The following is a 10,585-nucleotide window of genomic DNA, read 5'->3' on the forward strand; positions in this document are numbered from 1 at the left end:
TAAAATCAAGGTCTGTTGGTATAAAAAATCACAAATGGACAAACTGGAAGGCTGTAAAAGCTTATCGGGAAGTGGATTTTAATAAGCATATAAATTGTTTAAGACGTGTTTTGGCTCAATGTGCTCAAACACTAGAAGATGTCGGGTTTGAAAGATGGTCAAGAGTACATCAACTTGGAGCAAGATATGGTTTCATGACGTCTAATAGTGCATAATCAATCAACACTCTAAGTCGTCATTCCTGAAAATTACCCATCACTATGTTAATAGAGTTTTTTTGAGCCTCTATTCAACAGTGGTACTACAAGAAAAGAAATCATGCAGGTATTATTTCTTTAAATTCGTAACTTATCATATTTAATATATTTTACTAAGTATTATTTATTTAAATTTACAAGAACATTGGAACGTCGTGTTACACCATGGACTAAAAAAAAGATAACGAAACGTGTTGTGAAGTCAACGTCATGGAGAGTTGAACCATGTTCAAACACTTTGTTTGAAGTATTGGAAAATAACTTAAATGGGCTTGTCGATCTAAATACAAAGACGTGTAGTTGTATGAAATGACAAACATCTGGTTATCCGTGTGGCCATGTTATAAAAGTTGATCTTCATCTAAACCAAGATGATTCAAGCGCATACGCTATGGATTGCTACACTACAGAAGTATATTGACAGACTTATACCGAGATTGTCTACCCTATTCCACATCCTTCTGAGTGGGACATACCAGATGACTTACAAACATTTTTGCCACCAGTCATGGACAGCAGGCTACCTAGCCGACCAAAAAATCACGATCGTATACCGTCTAAGGGTGAAAAGAAGAGGATATCAACATGTAGTCGATTCAAGGAAAGTGCCATACAAGGTTGACCTATGGATCACCAGTGCCATCACAATCATCTTTTCCTCTACCAAAATATGGATCCTCATCAAAAGCCAAAGCTCATATGGTGTCAAGCAAAAGGAAATCATAATCGCAATCAAAATCAAAATCCCAATCACAAAAGGCTTCACCTTTTGAGACTTATTAACTTAGGTGAATTTTAAATGCAAACGTTGTATTATGTGTATTTTATGTGTGAATGATACATTTTCAGTTAGACATGCATTAGTAACTTGAGTTGAACATTGCTATGATCTGTTCAGTTGTTATCACTTATCAGATTGTTGTCTGTTATCTTTTTTAAGGTGTTTTCCTTGAATTCGCAACGCGAAAGTCAAATTTGCGTTGTGATTTTTGCGTTGCGATTGTTGCGAAAGTTAAATTGCAACGAAAAAATCGCAATGCGAATTTGACTTTCGCGTTATGAATTTGACTTTCACAACAATCGCAATGCGAATTTGACTTTCGCGTTGTGAATTTGATTTTTGCGTTGCGAAACTTTTTTCATTCAACATAATGAAGATTGAAATTAATCAACAAATCAATTAAACAAAAAAAATAATTCTTATTTACACTTGACATCCCCAGACAGTATATCCAAATGCTCCTAACAATAGAGAGCTTACATCCAAATACATCAATTTGTTCACGCAGCTCACTTCAGGATTAACTTGCAGAAACGTTATGGCCATGAGATTTTCTACACATCTAAAACCAACAAACAAAAAAAATTATTGAATTTTAGGTACTTAACCAAATATTTTCAAACCAACAAATAGTATATATGTTAACAACACTTGCTCAAATTTACCAATAACAAATGGTTTTTTATGCACACTTTCAGCACGCAGATGCAGGTAAGTAACGTCTCGAATATTTCGCTCTAGCCATAAAATACCGAAACCATAACCCTACTGCACCTCTATCTCTATCTGTGGGAGGTAGAAACTGCTTACCTCTTGTTGTCATACGTTCCAAGCACATACATACAAGAGGACCATAATCCCCTCTGGCTCCCGCCGTTTGTTGTGGCGCTGCCTCATCTCTTATTATTGTAACTTTTAACTTATTTGGCTTCTTGTTTCCTCAATTAGTCCAATAATCAATCGCATCCAAGAATTTAGCCAAATGAGCGCTCCATCCCTTACAAATAATATCATCTTCATGGATGGGAGCTGAAGCTCGACGAGAAGCCAATGACGACGTTCCATAACAGGGATAAACACCTGCAATCATAAATAATAATTCAATTGCACACATCAAATAAAATTTATGAACACCTTTAAAATATTCAAAAATAAATACTAACCTTATCGACCTCCCACCACGCAGGATAAAGGATAACTTTTCCATTACCCAATGCATATAAAGCGTCTCTCTGATCCTTCAAGTGAGCTACGTGAAAAGACGAAGGCATAATAGTCCATCGCGTCTTTTTTATTTTCTTCAATTTCCTTATAATTAGAAGACGTGACACTCATGCATCAATATGTTGTTTTATAAAAAATTACATATAATTAGTGAATTTAATAAATTTTTTAAAAAAATAATCAAAATGCAATATAAGAATAATATAAGACTTACCCTCATTCAAAATAGTCATTCTCTTCAACCCCTAATAAAATACCCCACCAAGACCGATCAAGAAACAAATGCATATCATCGTCGATTTTGCATATATCAACATAGCACCCCTAGCTCGCTCATGTAGATAAAAATCAACTGCGGTCTTAGCCCAAAGGGTATTATCCATAATTGTGTCCGGCAGTGTTCTCCTCTCTTGCTGAGGAATGGTACTGGCCGGTAACTGATACAAAAGCCAACTTTGGTCCATCATACTGGGCACGTGAGGGGGTTTATCAATAAGTCGACATAGTATGCCATGTGAATCGGGCTCTTGAACGGTGGGAGGGGCGTCTTGAACGATGAGAGGGGTCTCTTGAACAATGAGAGGCCTCTTGAACGATATGAGGGGCCTCTTGAATGATATGAGGGGCCTCTTGAATGATGACAGGTGAATCGAGCTTCTTCTTACGGAGTCTTGGAACTATTGAGGTGAAAGGAGATGTAATGGCATGTGCACGACGTTTGATGCGTGAACCCCATCATACAAGAAAAACCTTACGTAAAACATCTACCTTATCAGGCCGCTAAAAATAAATTAATACATAAATAAATAAATAAATAAATAAATAATATCAAAAAAAGGTTATTTTCATTTTTAGTATAATATTAAACAAACTTACCTCATTGCGTAGAGTATGAACCTCATTCTGTAACGATAAAATAATCTCACGTAGAGTGGCTACCTCATCACGTAAAGTAGATACCTCACCACGTAAAGCACCATTTTCATCATGTTAAACATCTACATCACCACATAAAGATCGTACCTCATCACGCCATGCACCATTGTTGTCACGTAAAGTACCGACCTCATCACGTAAAGTACTGACCTCATCACGTAACTCCCCTAAATCATCCCGTGGAGGTGGAAAACAGTGAGATAAATTTCGTGGAATCTTTGCCGGTCGCCTATCATGAGGTGATGGTGGAGAAGAGGCTCAATGTTGTGATGGAATAGGTGATGGCTCTCGTTGTGGAGGTGTATAATTGGCTCGATCAGGTGATGGCTTTGGGTGTCGAGCTGTAGAATCGACTCGATCATGTGATGGCTCTCGAAGTGGGGGTGCTCATCATCCGTCCCATCAAAAAAATGCTTATTAGCTTGCCACCAATCAGTGGCAAGCTCAGCCTCTATAATGGATAGTTTGCCTCCTAACAATATAAAAACTCAAACAAAGTCAAACGTCTACTAGTAATAACTTGTTTATATATGGTAGTATTTGTGTTAACTTACATCATTCATCATCATATATGGTATTAAATCTTCCCAATCCAACAGTCGGATCCTCCTCCAAGTAATAACCTTAGGAATATCATTTGACTTTTTGATGGCATATGTCTGCATCTTGGGAAAAGCCTCAAATATCCAAATCTACAAACAATATAATACACAAACAGTAATTTTAGTAATTGTTAAATAATTAATTATAATTTTGGAAATATTATATATAAAAATTCTTACCTTAAAGGACCAAATAAATCCTACCAAAGTGTATTTGGAACCATGGCCACGCAAACTACGATTGTCCTCAAAGGCAGTTGACAACTTTTTCCAGGTAGCTTTCCATAGATATGAACCCCACGAAAAACACGTTCCATGCATCTAGGTCCTCTACCAATAATATTAAATCCTTATAAATAGGTTATCTGCCCTCTTTGCCTAAAAAGTTGGCATTCAAAAGTAATAAAAGGCATACTCGGACAACATCAAGGTCATCCATCCGAGTAAAACCATTTTTAAGAAGTAATCTTTTACAATCGTCGACGTGTAAACTGGGCTTCGCCTTTGCCAGCTCAGGAAAAACCCGAAATAACCATGATAGGCGGGCGATATGACTAGTGTACCGACCTACTTCATCGTGTCGTCCGAAACGTAGACCAGTGATTAAGCAAAACTCCTCCCGCCCAAAACAAGTATACGCTGGTGGAAAATGAAACCATATCTCTTCATCACCACGTTGTATCCTCTCGGGTAGATCGTTAGTCATGGTCTGAAGAAACAAATGGGTCAACATAGCATCTCCACCTGGATGTTGTAATTTCAGCCATGGCCCGAAACAAGTTTTCTCAAACAAATTTCTTTGTATAGGTGTAAGCGTCGACGCAATTGTAGTGGCTATGCTTAATTTATTCCTTAAAGTCAATGAAGCCGAAAAAAATTCCTAACAAAAACAATAAACATACCAAGTTAGATATACCAAAAACTACAAATTATACACTATGAACAGATATGATATTAAACAGGGAAAAATATAGCCAAATATGTTTCAAACTAGCACTGTATTCACCCAAGTCATTATTCTATTATAGTTCACAAAATGCATCAGATAACATTCCAGAAGTAAGCACTTATATCACATTTAAAAGGACAACATATAGGTTTAGTGAAGGTTCAAGGACAACATAAAGAGTAGTAGTTTATTCTTGAAACTTAAATTCACAACACTGAGAAGTTAGTATTTGTCTTTGTTTTTTGGTTGAAGTAATGCAATTCATTCAAGTTTCAATTTGTAGAAGAAGAGTAGTTTTTGAAACTTAAATTCGCAACACGAAAATGAAAATCGCAACGCGAAAATGAAAATCGTAACGCGAAACTAAAATCGCATTGCGATTTTCGTGTTGTGAATTTCATTTTCGTGTTGCGAATTTAAGTTTCAAAAACTATTCTTCTGCAAATTAAAACTTGAATGAATTGTATTACTTCAACTAAAAGACAAATACTAACTTCACAGGGTTAAAGACTAAATAATTTAGCAGTATTGGCAGCAACCGAATGAATTTACTAAGCAATCTAAGTGAAATGGTTAATCTATATATTGAAATTACCAGTAAATTTAGCATCAATTTAAATATGAAAAATCTAATAATAAAAAAATTAAAATTTAAAAAATTAAAAAAACTAACCCTCGGTGGTTGATTTTTCATTTTGTGGACGTGAATGGTTGTGAGGGTGGCTCTGAGAGATGGAGATAGAGGGGGGTCGTCGGATATGGGGACGGATGTCGTCGAAGATGGGGATGGATGTCGCCGTAGAGAGTGAGAGATGGAGATGAGATTGAGTTACGATTTAGGGTTTTAGGTTATGAGTTGCGATTATATTGTTTACATTTGTGTTACGAAATTAATATTGTGTTTCGAATTCGAAAATAAAATTCACGTTGCGAAAATAAACGCACTTTAACTTCTGTGTTGCGAATTTGTTGGTCATTTTCGAAAATCCAAAAAAAGTTGGTTAAAATCGTATATTATAAGGCATTTTCGGTCACTAAAGTTATTTTCTCTTTTTAATATTTTTAAATAATATTTTTTTAAAATCAAAATATTTATAAAATTATAAGAAAATCTTTAACTTATTTTTAAAATTATAAAAATATTTTCTATTATATTTTTGGGTAAGATATTTTAAGTTAGGTTTAAATGTACTATTGTCTCCTAAACTATATCATTTGTACTGAGTTGCTCCATATATAAAGTATTTTTCGAGATGTTGTGCTCCTTGAAATTTAAATCGTTACCTCATTTGTTCTAAACCATTAACCGTATTAAAAAAACACTGGGTAATGTATATATTTAGTCACTCAACTAGTCATGCGATTTTATTTTGGTCTTCAAACTATTATTCTTTTCAAATTCATCATTAAGCTTAGGTTTTTGTTTCGTTTTAATCACTCAATTCAATCTGATTTATTTTTAAATTTACAATATATGAAAACTAATTTATATCACATTTATTTTACTCAAAACATAAATTTCATTTATAATAATAAATAATATTATAGTATAATTGATCAATAACAATTAAATTATTCAAACTTCAAATTTTAATAAAATATTATTAAATTAATGTTCCAATCCCCTCTCTTTTATCTTTCCTATTATGGTTTAGCATTTTCTTTGGATCTACGAATCTAACCTCGTCTGCAGCGAAGAAATCTCATCTAGCTATGCAGATTTTTCTTGCTCCCACTCTTTCTTACTCGCCTTTAACTGGTCCACAGTAGAGACTAAAACACTAAAACATAATCATTAAATAGAACCAAAGAACAGATGAAGGATCTTACTTGCGACGAGCCAAAACCATCAAAGAAGGCTCAATGATTCCACCTCTCAGCCTTAAAACAAGATGAAGTGTTGATTCTACATCCTGAAAAGAAAAAAAACTAATTGAGTATCTTAATGAGATAAAAAGTTAAAATGGAAATAAAAAGAAGAAGACCCGAAAGAGGAACATTTCCGGATGTTATAGTCTGCCAAAGTACGACCATCTTCGAGCTGTTTACCGGCCAAAATGAGAAGTTGTTGGTCCTGAGGGATGCCTGTGAGTGCATGAAGGTGAATTTTGGTTTTAAGATGAATTGAAATGAAATTTTTTGGGGAAAACGAACCTTCCTTTTCTTGGATCTTAGCTCTGACGTTGTCAATGGTGTCGCTGCTCTCGACCTCGAGAGTTATTGTCTTGCCGGTTAGGGTTTTCACGAAAATCTGCATCTTTTTCCCGTATTCTTTAACCGGCCTTCGCCAAAATGATTGACCGGCTAGTGAGATTGATCCTTGGATTTTATACTCATTTTCTAGGTTTGTTTCAAGATGAGAATGCAATTGGGCAATTTCTCGTAACAAAAAGAACAGACATCTATTGGGCTCTATAAATTAAAATTATGTTTTGAGTAAAAAATATCATTATATAAATAAATTATTATATATTATAAATTTAAAAATAAGTCAGATTGAATTGAGTGATCAAAATGGAACAAAAACTTATGTTTAATTATGATTTTGAAAAGAAAAATAGTTTGAAGACCAAAATAGAATCGCATGAAAAGTTGAGTGACTAAATATGTAATTTACCCACGTGGGTTTTAGAGTTAATTATTTGGGCAAATGAGGTAACAAATTAAACTTTAGGGCAAATTGTCTCAAAAAAATATTCTTAGAGGACAACTCAATATAAATGGTATAGTTTAGGGGACAAATGCACCATTAAGTTATCATATATTTTAGGATAAACTATACCATTGACCATCCAACTATTTAGCCATTTTATTATTATCACTGATCATTCAATTTTGTCAATCAAACCATATAACTATTTAATTGTATTCAATCAAACCACTAGTCGTTAACATTTATCAGAAATGGTGACATGGTAGTTATAGATTTTGGTATAATTACACGTCCGGTCACTCTTACTTGCATATTATATTAATTTGGTCCTTATTTTAATAAATGAAAATAAATTAGATTGAATTTAGTGATCAAAACGAAACAAAAACTTAAGTTTAATGATGATTTTGCAAAGAAAAAAGTTTGAAGACCAAAATAGAATCGTATGAATAGTTGAGTGACTAAATATGTAATTTACCCACGTGTTTTTGATGGAGTTTATTGTTTGGGCAAATGAGGAAATTATTTAAACTTTAGGAGGCAAACGTCCCGAAGAATACTTTAGGGGCATCTTGGTACAAATGGTATAGTTTAGGGGACAATGGTGCATTTAAGCCTTTAAGTTGTCATATATTATAGGGTAAACTATACTATTGACCACTCAACTATTTAGTCGTTTTATTTTATCACCGATCTTTCAATTTTGTCAAACAGGGCACATAACTATTTAATTGTATCCAATCAAACCACTAGTCGAAAACAGTTAACAGAAATGGTGACATGGCAGTTAAAAATTTTGGTATAATCACAAATTTGGTCCCACTAGTCGAAAACAGTTAACAGAAATGGTGACATGGCAGTTAAAAATTTTGGTATAATCACAAGTTTGGTCACTCTTACTTGCATATTATATTAATTTGGTCCTAATTTTAATAAATTAAAATGAATTAGATTGAATTGAGTGACCAAAACAGAACAAAAACTTATTAATGATGATTTTGAAAAGAATAATAGTTTGAAGAGCAAAATAAAATCATATGAATAATTGAGTGATTAAATATGTAATTTACACACATGTTTTTTTAGCAGAGTTACTTGTTCGGGGTTTAGGTACGTCACTGTGTAAATTCTTAATATTTTATATATTTAAATTTAAATTCACATACTAAATTAAATTTACATTCTAATATTAAAAATTCTATTACATTTTATTGTTAACTTATTAAATATATATTATTTTTATTTCAACTTAAGAAAATATATTTTAATCTTATTTTAACTTAAAAATATATTTTATTCTTATCTTAATTTTTAAAAATATATTAAATTTAAAAAAGTAAAATATATTTCATAAGTTAAGATAAAAATAAAATATTTTTAAAGTTAAAATATGACTAAATATATATTTTAAATAAAAATAAAAATAATATATATTTAATAATTTAAGATAAAATATATTTTTAAATTTTAATAAGTAAATTAATTTAAAAATATTTTTTAAATAAAGATAAGAATAAAATATATTTATAAGTTCAAATAAGATTAAAATATATTTTTTAAGTTAAAATAAAATTAAAATATATTTAATAAGTTATGAAAACAATAAATTATATTTTTTTAATAATTTTAATACGTGAATTTAAATTTAAATTTATTTTTTAAAATTAAGATAAGATTAAAATATATTTTAAAGTTAAAATAAGATTAAAATATATTTTTTATATTAGAACAAAAATAAAATATATCTAATAAGTTAAGAAAAATTAAATACATTTCTTTAATATTAAGATGTGAATTTAATTTAGTGCGTGAATTTAGATTAAAATATATAAAATATAAAAGATTTATAGAATAGTACATAATATATATAATATATTGTATATCTTACACCAAAAAAGCCACTTGGCACAACGATTGAGAGCTTCTATTATCAACCAAAAGCACTTGTCCGAATCCCCTTGAAGTCACCGACTGTTAGAAAGCAAATATATTGAATTAAAAATAAATTTAATTTAATCGTTCAATTTTGATAATGATACATGGTTTCATTTGATTCAATGATTAAGTTTAATTTAATTTATTAAAATTAGGACAAATAAATACATATTTAAGCAAGAGTGACCAGATGTATAATTATATCAAATATTTTAAAGATAAACTACACTAGTGACTACACAACTATTGTTCCTTTTCACTTTAACCACGATGTTTCAATTTGATCAGTCAGACCAACAAACTATTTAAATGTTTCAATTAAATTACTAGTCATTAACTTTTAAAGGAAGAGGTGTGATGTAGTTAAAAGACTTGGTATAATTACATATTTGATCTTTAATATTTATACATTTTATTAATGAGGTAATATTTTAATTTAATTTTAATAAATTGAATCTCCCATTAGATAATGACACATGTCACTACGTGATTGAAAATTAATTTTTAATTTATTTTATTTAATTTTTTATCCACTCAAATTATGACATGTTACCATCGATTGACAGAAAATAAATTAAAGAAATGATAATAAAGAGAGATTTGCACCATAGAAAAATCGAACCCAAGTTCAAAGTAATAACAAACATGCATGAAACCACCAAACCAACCTGTTTACTGGTCAAAAATTAAAACATATTTTATATTATCTATTCTAACTAATGGAAGGGGAAAAAAGGATGTACAATACTGTTTAATATCTAATTAAATTTTATTAAAAATAAAATATTTGAACTCAACAATTATATAAGTTAAAAAGATTTCATTTAATTTTTTTATTAAAAATAGTTTTATTAAAGATATTAAAAATAGTTAAGTAGTTATGAGTTAAATTTACCTTAATTAATATTTTTATTAAAATATTCAAATTTGTATTAAATAATGATAATAAAAATTTAAAATAATTTTTTAAGTTAACTAATAATTTAATCAAATATTTTATTTTAATAAAAAATATAATTAATATTTAAAAATTAAATTTACAATTATATATGATTATAAAAATAGATTTAAAAACTAATGTAGACACATTTTCGCCCTTATGTTATTTTATAATATATATTTTATGCCGTTACGTAGCATATATATATATATATATATTATATATATATATATATATATATATAATATTATATATACACATTACATATTATTATACATTAGCATGTTTTATTACATATACACGTTACA

At 30.4% G+C, this 10,585-nt stretch overlaps 1 long non-coding RNA gene across 1 annotated transcript; it reads right to left on the reverse strand.

Moving 5' to 3' along the window:
- Positions 1–6,585: 6,585 nt before the first annotated feature.
- Positions 6,586–7,095, reverse strand: LOC120165636. The gene is made up of 3 exons (XR_005519839.1): positions 6,904–7,095; positions 6,748–6,834; positions 6,586–6,655 (listed from the first exon to the last, which is right to left on the reverse strand). It is a non-coding gene; the product is annotated as an uncharacterized LOC120165636 (long non-coding RNA).
- Positions 7,096–10,585: the final 3,490 nt, after the last annotated feature.

The sequence above is a fragment of the Hibiscus syriacus genome, unplaced genomic scaffold (assembly GCF_006381635.1).
Source record: "Hibiscus syriacus cultivar Baekdansim isolate YM2019G1 unplaced genomic scaffold, ASM638163v2 tig00111584_pilon, whole genome shotgun sequence".
NCBI lineage: Eukaryota > Viridiplantae > Streptophyta > Magnoliopsida > Malvales > Malvaceae > Hibiscus > Hibiscus syriacus.